Source organism: Delphinapterus leucas, chromosome 5 (assembly GCF_059928025.1).
Source record: "Delphinapterus leucas isolate spDelLeu-1000000601 "Yukka" chromosome 5, BTC_Dleu_Yukka2, whole genome shotgun sequence".
Classification (NCBI taxonomy): domain Eukaryota; kingdom Metazoa; phylum Chordata; class Mammalia; order Artiodactyla; family Monodontidae; genus Delphinapterus; species Delphinapterus leucas.
The window spans coordinates 134,490,967-134,502,551 of NC_143133.1; the positions used below are offsets into that span (position 1 = coordinate 134,490,967).

At 45.4% G+C, this 11,585-nt stretch overlaps 1 long non-coding RNA gene and 1 pseudogene across 3 annotated transcripts; both read right to left on the reverse strand.

Moving 5' to 3' along the window:
* Positions 1 to 274: 274 nt before the first annotated feature.
* Positions 275 to 2,191, reverse strand: LOC149749244 (mitochondrial carrier homolog 1 pseudogene; annotated as a pseudogene).
* Positions 2,192 to 2,970: 779 nt separating this feature from the next.
* LOC111179025 (uncharacterized) lies at positions 2,971 to 11,505 on the reverse strand. 3 transcript variants are annotated; one of them, XR_016393167.1, is made up of 3 exons: positions 8,966 to 11,505; positions 5,713 to 8,882; positions 2,971 to 4,886 (listed from the first exon to the last, which is right to left on the reverse strand). It is a non-coding gene; the product is annotated as an uncharacterized LOC111179025 (long non-coding RNA). The 3 variants fall into 3 exon arrangements; XR_016393169.1 differs by having other exon boundaries at positions 11,392 to 11,503; XR_016393168.1 differs by having other exon boundaries at positions 5,713 to 5,892; positions 8,582 to 11,494.
* Positions 11,506 to 11,585: the final 80 nt, after the last annotated feature.

Consider the following 11,585-nt stretch of genomic DNA (forward strand, 5'->3'; position numbering starts at 1 on the left):
TATATATATATATATATATATGTATATATATTTGTTTGTATAATCACAGAAAAGCTCAAGAAAAACACTTAAGAAAATGGTAGCATTGATTTCCCCTAAAGCTGGAATTTCCTGGTGGAAATTTTTGAAGTATTTCTTCAGTGGCCAGAAAGCTTTTCACTCTATACCTTTTTCATTTTTTGATTATATTCTTCGAACATGTAAATTATTTCTTAAAAAGCAAATTGATATAAAGTATATAGAACACTGGTGACACATCAGCATGCAATACGTATTAGTGCTTATTTAAAATTTCAGTTTAATGGTAATTGATTATCTTCCACTAAAAGATATGTAGAGAATTTAAAAAATCAGCTGTTTAAAAATGAAATACTATAAATTTTATAATATACAAATAATTTTAAACAATAATATTTGCCTTACTATAAATTATAAAGGCATTTCTTTTAGCCCATGCAGTCCCACAATCTGGGTCTGTTACCATTTACATTTCTCATAAACGGTGTTAAAAGACCTGGCAATTTTATTTTACTTTCTTCGAAATCACCACCAATGCATTTATTTGAGGGAAAAAGGGTCAAATCTTATTAGGAACTTGCAACTGGACAGGACTAGAGACACTGATCTACCTAACATCTGGGTGTTCACAGCCGCACAAGTAACCATAACCTGCACGTGAGGCGTCACCATGAAACCGACGAGCATTTGACAAGGGGGACATTCTGAGCAGTCACACGGTTTCCATTCAGAAGGTGCTGCCTTATCAGAAAAGCAGTGTTGAGAAAAACGAAGACAGCCTCCTAGCAAAGGCCTGGACATGACGGTGGCTCCTGAAAAGGGATCACACCCTATTTACAAAGCTGGAGAGCGAAGCTCCCAGCTGAGCTGCAGGATAAGAGGGGGGCTGACCTGAGGGCTGTGAATGGGGGCTGGGATCTGACCTCACGAGCCTTTGCTCATCCAACCTCAGGCTCCACGAGCCATTCTCTGGCCCCCTGCACGAGGCAGACTCGGGAAATCTGCAAAGCCAGGGGATTCTGCCCCACCTTCCCCAGGCCTAACAGTGACCAATGCACTGGACGCAGTCTCACTGCCACCCAGCCCCTGCTTCTGGACAGACTCATGGCACCTACGGAAACTGAAGTCCAGCTGGCCTGGAGCACATCTAGGTCTTGCTGGGCTGGTCATCTTACACGTGTCCCACGATGGTCAGGCCTCACCCACGGTGTCCTGGCCGAGACAGTGTGCTTTTTTAGGTGATTCAGGTTACTCCAGGGCAAGGTATGATCCTCATGACACCCGGCAGAGAAGGAGGCTGGAGCTTCGGAAGAACTGGCCCTGCACACTCGGGTCCTTCCAGCAGCAGATCCGGATTCCAACACTGAGGAGTGAGGCGGTGACCCAGCCTGCAGGTGTTCACAGCCACGAGACCGCCCACCAGCAGGAAGGGGTAGGTCAGTACGCTCACTGCCATCCCCATCACGTATCTGGGGTGGCTCTGGATGGCTAGGGCCTGGCTGAACCAGGAACCTGGATTCTGGTCGTTCCCCAGCCCCCCTGGAGTGTCACCCACCAGGTAGGCACTGAGGAAGCAGGCCAGCAGGTTACAGCCCTGCAAGGAAACCACACCTCCCAGGAGGTGAGGGATCAAGCCGACAAAGAATCCCAGCAGCCCCTCTTCTGTGAAAATCTTCCCAATGGAGCTCAACTTTCCGCTGTACTTGGCCTTCCTCCCACGAACTGGACCACGCAGCGCGCTGAGATGACACGCAGCGGGTGGGCCAGCATGTGGGACATGCCTTGCATCATCATCATCAGGTAGGAGGTCTCCTTCACCACCGTCGTCAGAGACGTCTTCGTGCCAGGCTTAACGGAAACCTGCTCCATCTCCTCCGGAGGGAGAGCCTTCTTCACGCCGCCTGGGTCACGGTGCAGAGGGCGGTGGACGCCAGCCAGGGGCTCAGGCCTCGGCACAGCACTAGCTTCCCAGCCACCGCGCAGTGTCCTCGGCTTGGGTGGAGACACTCGGCGGGGAGAGGACCTTCCTCTCCGGCACGCTGGTCCCAGTGGTGGGGGGCGGGCAGTGGTTCGCGACCCCCTAGGATGAGCAGCTTCGCTAGAGCAGCGGCTGTTTGAGCACTGTCACTTCCGTGTGCAGCCCCACAGAAAGAGCCTCGGTGGCCAGCGCCATCTCCGGGCTGCCACTCCACCCGGCTTGGCTCCGGGTCCGGTTCCACCTTTCCCCAACACTGATGTCCGGTAAGTTAAAAAATCTACTAGGTGTCCGTGCACAGAGGAATGGATGAAGAGGCTGTGGCACATATACACGATGGAATACGACTCGGCCGTAAAAAAGAACGAAATAAGGCCATTTGCAGCACCATGGATGCACCTAGAGACTGTCATACTGAGCAAAGTACATCAGACAGAGAAAGACAAATATCATATGGTATCGTTTGTAAGTGGAATCTAAAACAAATGATACAAACGAATTTATTTACAAAATAGAAATAGAGCCACAGATGTAGAAAACAAGCTTATGGTTATGGAATAAGGGTGGGGAGGGATAAACTGGGAGACTGGGACTGTTATGGACACACTGTATACATAAAATAGGTAACTAATAAGGACCTGCTGTACAGCACAGGAAACTCTACTCAATCCTTTGTAATGACCTCTATGGGAAAAGAATCTCTAAAAGAGTGATCTATGTATACGTAAAACTGATTCACTGTGCTGTACACCTGAAACTAACACAACATTGTAAATCAACTATACTCCAATAAAAATTAATTGTAAAAAAAATTCTACTTAGGCAACATGACTAGAAGGAAACGTTTTCCATATACAAATGAAAATGTCTCATGAGTTAGTCTTTGAGCAATTGAAAGTTTTGGGTAGATAATATGTGTCATTCAAGCGTCTCTCAAACATTCTTAGATTTTGAATAAGGAATGAAAACACTGAACGTACTCTAGAATTATTTATTTATAGTCGAGTTTTGCTTACAGTTCTGAGTTTGGAGCAAATCTGGATGAACTGTGAATACATGGAGAGTTCTTTTTCTATTTGACTTTCATGTATTTAGACCATCAGGATGCACACTACCTTTTTCCTCAATAAACTGAGAATCTAGGTCTCATTCTTATCAGATGTTCTACTATTAACATTCCATCTTGTTCTCCCCCATACTTTGGGAATAACAGCTTTTCTTTCACTGGTTTTTAATTTTTAATTTCTTAAACAGTTTTTAGGCCATGCTATATGTATAACATTAACAAGTGTCCGCTGGTGAAGTATTTTCTGGAATTTAAGAAGACTTAGATCAAATGGTGTCTCCCCTATAAAATTGTTAGAGATCTCCAAAGTTGAATCTCCCATTCTTTTCCCACGTCTTGAGTATTATACATGTTATTATGTATACACATTATTATACACAAATTATACATATTATACATATATTATAATGATTTGTCTCTTTTGTAAAACAGTGAACTCCTTAAAAACAGCAAGTCTATTTCTCCTTATAACTATATGTCAGGCCTGGCAGGTATTAGGTACTCAGTTATGTCAGCTGAATAAAGACAGTTTTTCTCAGTAGATGTTATACTACTAATGGAAATAGTTCAGCAAGTATTATCACTTTATCGTATCTTGAGTATTCTCCTAGATATAAAAGTAAACTGAAATGAACAGAGTCCTCATCCAGCATGTCTCAAGAATGAGTACAGAGGAATTCTGTTTTCCTAGATCCCATTCCAATTCAACTGTGTACTAAATAATTATGATCTAAATTCTCCATTTGAAGCTTAAAAGATTTACTTATTTATTTAAAATTTATTTATTTTTGGCTGCATCGGATCTTCGTTGATATGTGTGGGCTTTCTCTAGTTGCGGTAAGCAGGGGCTACTCTCTGTTGCAGTGCGCGGGCTTCTCATTGTGGTGGCTTCTCTTGTTGCGGAGCACGGGCTCTAGGTGCGTGGGCTTCAGTAGTTGTGGAACGTGGGCTCAGTAATTGTGGCTCACGGGCTCAGTAGTTGTGGCTCGTGGGCTCTAGAACGCAGGCTCAGTAGTTGTGGCACACGGGCTTAGTCGCTCCGTGGCATATGGGATCTTCCTGGACCAGGGCTCAAACCCGTGTCCCCTGCATTGGCAAGAGGATTCTTAACCACTGCACCACCAGGGAAGTCCAAGATTTGTTATTTTTTAATGACCTGAACACAGAGCCTCCTTCCAACAGCATGGTCCAGTGGTCACTTTTAAGGGAATACTCAAGAAGCAGCTGAACCGGCTGGCTAATGTTTTCTCAAAAGCAACAATGATAAAACTATCATCACTAATGATAAAAACAAAACTGTTTTATTGGCAGATGTTCCCAAACATCGAGATAGAGAAAGAGCAATGCTCTTGCTGACCCAGCCAGCATGTTTCACGGCCTGACAGCTCTGACAACATAGCCTTGGGACATATTATTTGGCTTCTTCTACCTGGTTTCCTCCTCTGTGAAAAAGGATTCAAACACCAGCCTCACTGCTTTGACAGTCAAGGTTGACTTTTTTTTTTTTTGGATGATGCTTTGTAGTACAGATTTCTGGGGCAACCAGCAGAGTTCCAGGACTTAAATAGATCCATTGTTGCGATTTGAGGAAAGCCATAACCCTCTCTGAAACCTTTCTTCTTAGCAAGGTGAGATATTCCTTTCTGTGGGCAAAAATACAAGCTCATTTCTCTGCTTCACACTGGTCTGATATCCAGGGCACTCGAATGACTCTATCAACAGCATAGAAATCCTTCATTTCACATTGTCACTTGTCATCTCAATGATGGAGCCACAATTCAGAGCCTGTTAAAAGCCTAGCTGATACCACATAACTGTCAGCAGGAACTGCAAAAAGAACATGATAAGCACTTAAGCCCTGGTTTCGCTAAACATAGCCATCCTTCGAATTTGAATTCTAGAAATCTATACCCCTCAATAGACAGTACTATTCTGGCCACTTGTAAAAATGACTTAACAATATGTTCCTTTGTATACTTGTTTTTTTTTTTTGGTTTTTTTTTGTGGTACGTGGGCCTCTCACCGCTGTGGCCTCTCCCATTGAGGAGCACAGGTTCCAGACGCACAGGCTCAGCAGCCATGGCTCACAGGCCCAGCCGCTCCACGGCACGTGGGATCTTCCCAAACTGGGGCACGAACCTGTGTCCCCTGCATTGGCAGGCGGACTCCCAACCACTGCGCCACCAGGGAAGCCCCTGTATACTTGTTTTTGAGGGTCAATACAAGAAAAAGCCTTGGGGAGTAGTAGAGTCTGTGTTTTGGTATTGCCATCCATCGTGTTATTTAATGCTCCTCTTATGAACTAGGGGGGAACCTAGAGATGGCAGACCCATCAATGACAATTCCATCTCAGTGTGAAAGCTCCTGAACAGGAGGGAGGTGGCTTTGAGAATGTTATAAAGAGAAACGGACAGATTGTGACAATGAACATTTCTGAGGACCGGCTGCCTGCCAGACGCTTTCTGCTTCTGCAGAGTGAGAGCTTAAATATTTCTAGCCCATGATACTTTTTAAAAAATAGAGAAGGTACGACACGAGGAGAACGTAATTTGAGTGTGGGGACTTGCAGATGACAGCTCAGTTTTGGACACAACAACTTTGGTGGGATGTGGTATAGGAAAGAGGACTCAAAACCTTCCATGTGACAACTCACCTTTTTGAACTTCAGACTGTCACCACCAGCCATCAGTGTTGATCTACAATGGTTGACATGGACGCTAGGATGCAGACGATGCTTACAAGGCATGTGAAAGCATCAGGCACACAGCAGATATTCAGCAATGTTAGTTCTTTTAATTCCCACAAATCATTCTGCCAAAGGAACTGGATCATGCTGTGGGAAAAAAAAACCTCTTTTTCCAAAGACGTTTAAATGTCTACAGGAATTCTATACTGTACTTATCATTTTCAGTAAGTTTAAGGACATTAAAACTAATGTTAAGATTATTGGGAATAAGTCTTACTACCATGAATTGTTCCATTAGAGATGTAGTACCATTGATTATTAATGCCAGAGCGAGGTCATCAAAGACCTCCGTGGTCACTATATTCAGTGGATGTTTTCAGTCCTCTTTTTACTTGACCTCCCAGGTTTACCTGTCAACCTGTTTTTCACTTTCTCCTTGAAACATTCTTTCTTTCCATGATACCTCATTGGTTTTTTTTGGCTGTGCTGCACAGCTTGTGGGATCTTAGTTCCCCGACCAGGGACTGAACCCAGGCTCTTGGCAGTGACAGTGCAGGGTGCTAACCACTGGACTGCCAGGGAGCTCCCAGACACCACATTCTTTCCTTGCTGTGTTTCCGACTTTTCTTCTCTGCCTTCATTTCAGACATATCCTTCTCTCCTGGGCCTTTAAATGTTGTGGTTCCTCAAGGCTCTGCCCTGGGACCTCTTCTCTACTCACCCTCTGCTCTGTTCCCCCCGAAATCACACCTGTCCCCATGAAATTGTCACCCGTATACTAATGACCCCTAAATTTCCATCTTGATCTTAGACCTCCCCCATGATATATCCAATTAACTATTCAACATCCCCACTCGAATGTCTCAAGGGTACCTCAAACTCAACGTATCCAAGACCAGACTTAGGATATTCCACTCAGATATTATCTTCTTCCAGTTTCCCACCATAAATCGCAAATAGCCTCCCCATATCCAGGTGTGGTCTGTCCTTCATCCATTCTCTGTCACATCCCATATCCAATCCATTGCTTGGAACTGTTGATTTCACACCTCCCTCCCCATTTGGCTTTCTCATCTATCAATTTTTATCCATCTTTACTATCAGCATCGTTGCACAAGCTAGAGTCACCTCTCACCACTACTAAGTGGTGCACAGCCCTCCTTCCATCTGTTATGGCTCCTTTGATTTTGTTCTCCATGCTAGAACCGGAGTAATCTTTAAAAATGCAAATCTTTTAATGTTAACCCTGCTAAAAATCCTACGTTGCCTCTTCAGAGATAATCCTAAATCCCCAACATATCACAAAAGTCTCTGTCAATCAAAAGGTCCTAACAGACCTTCTCTATATAGATGCTTCTACTTAGGGTAACCCTTCAGTCAGTCACCAGGATTTGTTACTTGCATGTCTATTAGTTTCTTTTGCCTTCAATCTCTGCCCTGAATTAGGGAAATTCATGGAGACGCCAGAAGACTGGCACCAACTCTCTAATCTCTCTGCGAAGTGATTAGGAGGAAATTTTATTATTGTTTTCTTTTTCTATGGAAAAGTGTTTTATTTGCCTCAGTTCACATTCTATAGATAATGACTTACAAAAGGTATAGAAGCCTAAACTGTTTAAGATGCCAGGTCAAAGCCAAGTTATAGAAGGATAAACCAAGTCCAGTGCTGATGTCACAAGGACCTTGGGGCCCTTTAAATATCTTGGAGTTTCTTACACAGTGTTTAAATCTTATAGGTTTAAAGATACAGTGTCAGGTTCCATCTTTCTAGTACATAGTGAATTGGCTTAGGAGGCCACATCAGGCAACTTTCGTGACCTTGCTAGCACTTATTTGCCTGGTAAGTAAAATAAGATGTTAAGATCACCTATGACACAGAGTTATGTTGAGGATTAAATAACATTAATTTTGTAAAGCACTCAGCACAGAGGCTGGCACACAGCAATGAGCAGTAGGTGTTGGTATTATTTCTGTTTGTGATAATTATAAAATCCATTTTGAGGAAGTCCTTGTAGATGAATGTGAACATTTTTCTTCAGAGAGAAGGAATACTAAGGATTTCAACAATGGTTTTTTGGGTTCACATTAGTGTATCATTGGTTTTGGTCTATCAGAGAAATACACATTTTGCAATGGAAAACAGTTAGAATGAATCTTATTACTCCTCAGGAAAGGAGTAGACATAAACCCTCTTACTGGTGTCACTGTGCACCGGTCATCAATACCCTTTTTTGTTGCATCCCCTCCAGCTCCTGGAGGATGGATCTTGTCACATGGGGGTCCTCAGGCCCAGAGCGCATGGCACCATTTCTGTCTGTGGGATGATTTCTGCTCATGGCAGAGACTCTGCTGTCCCCTGGTGGCATCTGCTGTCTTCCGTTGGTTCAATGTTCCCACGTGGAAGACCTACAATTATCCTTAGAGAGTCACACATCTAGCAGGCAGAGCCTGCACGCTGCCTTTCCACTCTAATGTTTAACGATTGACCTTGCACTGGAAGCAGCCGTTTCTCTGAGCAGCTCAGAGCAGGGGTCCTTACTGAGGACCTTCTCCAACACCTTGCCACCTGATCCACACCAGCACTCCTTCTAGGAGCAGAGTCATGTTGTCTCCTTCGAGAGCTGCATGTGGACCTCTTCCCCGAGTTCCAACTTTGCTGTCAGAGGCTGACTCTTAACATCTAAGGTCCTGAAGCTTCCTCCCCAGTCCCTGGTGTCCTTCCTGATTTCTTACCTTTGACAATGGGGTTGGGTGTTACTTCAAACTGGTCTGGGTCCTTATCACAGCCTATTCCCATGTGAAGGTACAAACACAAGTTTATTTTTCTATAACTCACCTTAATTAAGTTCAGTTTTGAATTGCCTCTTCCAAACGGTTGGTGATACCATAATCTCTGCCAATTCCTGGTATCTCCCATCAACCCCACAGCTGAATCTAAATTTGAGAATGTCTAGTTTGGTGATGAGTGTTTAGGTTGGGAGCCTCTGGTTTCCAATGCCATCTGTCTACATGGGCATCCAGTGAGAAACACAGCATCTTAATGCAGTCATCAGTTTCCCCAGCCTATGTTGGGCTCAGAGTTCCCTTCTGCAAGCTCCCTTGAAGTATGCACATGTCTTTCTTCTTCCACGGCACACCTGGATATACAGGGATACCGTTTTGCTCGCATTCCACGTTAGGGCACAGAAGGTCTTTGAGAGTCCGTCTAGTTGCCACCTACCTACTCACACCAGGCATCCCATGAGTCCATATTCTCTCTCTGGGCCCACTGCCTTCCTGGGCGGTGCTCAGGTCTCTGGGCACACCTTCCTCCTGCTCTTGGATCTCACAAACCCAAATATGGAGGTCTGCAGTGTCCCAAGGACGGGACTGGGGAGCTTGGTTCAGACTCCCTATCTCGGGGACAGTGGAGACTGGCCCCCACTGCCCCCCTCCTTCTCTCTTGCCTGTACCACTCACAGCCTCCTTGGTCCCCAGCACAGGAGATGGGTTTGTTTTAGTTTTTTCTGCGAGTAGAAAGCCAGGCTCTTACAAAACATGTTTTATCCAAATCTCTTGCTCTGCCAGGAGTCTTTTTTGTTCCTGTAAAGCCAAGCCTTTTGCAACACCAAAGCCAGGAAGGACGCTTTCTTTGCTGTCACATCTTCCCTTAAAGCAATAAGCACAGAATGCCTAGCTGCTCATTTGGGGTGGAGTGATGCACAAAAACATCGAGAGAAGAGGATAGTGGCTGGAGGAGACAACCTGTTAATACTGTCCTGCCACACTTAACGAGGAACAGACAGAAACAGTAATAGGCTCTTCGGAATAATATTCTTCCCTCTCTTGGGATGAAATTGTGTCCTTAGCCTTCAGAGATAGTGCATAGTCTTGGCTCTGTTCTAGCTACACATGGGCAAGACTTCAGAACTCAGAAGCCCTGTCTTAACTAAGCAGACTGACACGTTGTCTTCTAGGAGGATTTATCTTCTCACTGGAGATCAGTTCTGGAGAGGTTTTCAAAGGTATGATTCTGTTATTCGGGTTGGTTCGAGGAATATGACAGTTTATATAAAGCTGTTACTTTACTGTGAAAACTCTAGACACAGTGAGAGTAACATTTGGATTAGTCTCTTACACCCAGAAACCTGTATAACAGGAAGAATCACGTTCTATTTTCTAAGAATGCAGAGGCAGCCTCGAAGCACCTTTGCAGTTTTAACTTCATTTTAAAATATGCTGATATTAGTAATTATTATAATAAAGTATTGGCTATTTATGGTTAGTAATTGCTTACACTTACTGAGTACTTGCTGTGTGTCCGATACTAAAACACCTAGATAATTCACTTAATCCTCATAAAAGCCTTAAAATACACATATTGTTACCCAGATTTAGATGAGGAAACTGAGGCAGAGAGGCTACGTAATTTGTCCAAAGTCACAGGATAGTATCTATTAGAGATTGAATTTGAACCCCCCAAAGTCTGACAGCCAAGTAGCAGTGCTTAGTTATGCTGCCTAGTTAATCAGGATCATCTTGGTAAGAATGGTTATGAGGTTACAGTGTAAAAGTGACAATTTTTGGAATAATAAGCTAAAACCTGCTTTTAAGCTAGTAAATCAGAATAAAAATTTTAATTATTACGTATCCTTTGATATTTGGAGGCAAAGTCAAAGTTACCAGCTTGCAGCCCGGAAATGAGACTGGGTTAGAGAAGAGTTTACTTCGACTGTTATTTATCAAGGGGCCCAGAGGTTATGTGCTGAGCCCTTCTGGATCTTCAGGTAAACAGAATGGATAAACACCATGAAACCGAAGGACATCAACTCATAAGAAATTAACATTTTACAGTAACTGTTTTTCTTTTTTTGGCTGCGCGGCGGCAAGTGGGAGCTTAGTTCCCCGACCACGGATGGCACCCGCGTCCCCTGCACTGGAAGGCGGATTCTTGACCACTGGAGCCCCAGGGAGGCCCCTACAATAATTTTAAGGCGCTGGAATTTGAAAAGGTCAGCGCGAGAAGCTGATGGAGCGGCCCTTCTGGAGTTGTCCATAAAGACACATGGAGACAAACGCTCTTGCTAACATTTTCTCATAAACATTCTCAAGGCCAGACACCGGGAGAAGCGTCGGGGACAGAAAGAGAAAAAGAAAAGACAATTCTTGCCCGGGGTTCCATTCTAACGGGAGGAGACAAATGAAGCAGGAAGTTAATAAGCAACGAGAACGCTGCGAAGTGCTAAGGACCACACCACCCTTCTCCAGAATTAGGCTGCACGAAGAGGCGAGGGCGTGCTGCCCCGCGGCGGGGCCAGAGGCCTGCACACACGCCCCTACGGGGACCCGGGCGACAGCAAGGCCGCGGCTCCGGGAACCCTCCGCCCGGCCCCCGCCTCACTCCCACGGCCGGGCGAAAATCGAAGCACAACACGGCCGCCCAGGCCCGGCCCGGGGAGCAGGGACGCGCCGCCGCCAGGCTGCCCCAAATCCCCGGACTCTGGCATTTCCTGCCCCGTTTCCCAGACAAACGGAGCTTCACAGCAGCGGCCCCTCACTAGTGAGCGGGACCCGGAGGCTGGAAAGGGCGTGGCTGTCCGACACGCTCTCCCCCACGCCACGACAGCAGGAAGAGCCATAAAGCTCGAGCGACAGATATAGAAATACCTGGGGCTGCGGCTTCAGTGAGCGAGAAAACAGGGCAGGCCGGGGGCAGAGAAAGCACGACCAGAAGAGCACAGCCGGGAGCGAAGTCTGACGCCGCCGGAGGTCGGGAGGAGATGCCGGAAGTCGGGCGGATACGCCGGAAGTTGGGCGGAGACGCCGGAAGTTGGGCGGAGACGCCGGAAGTCGGTCGGAGA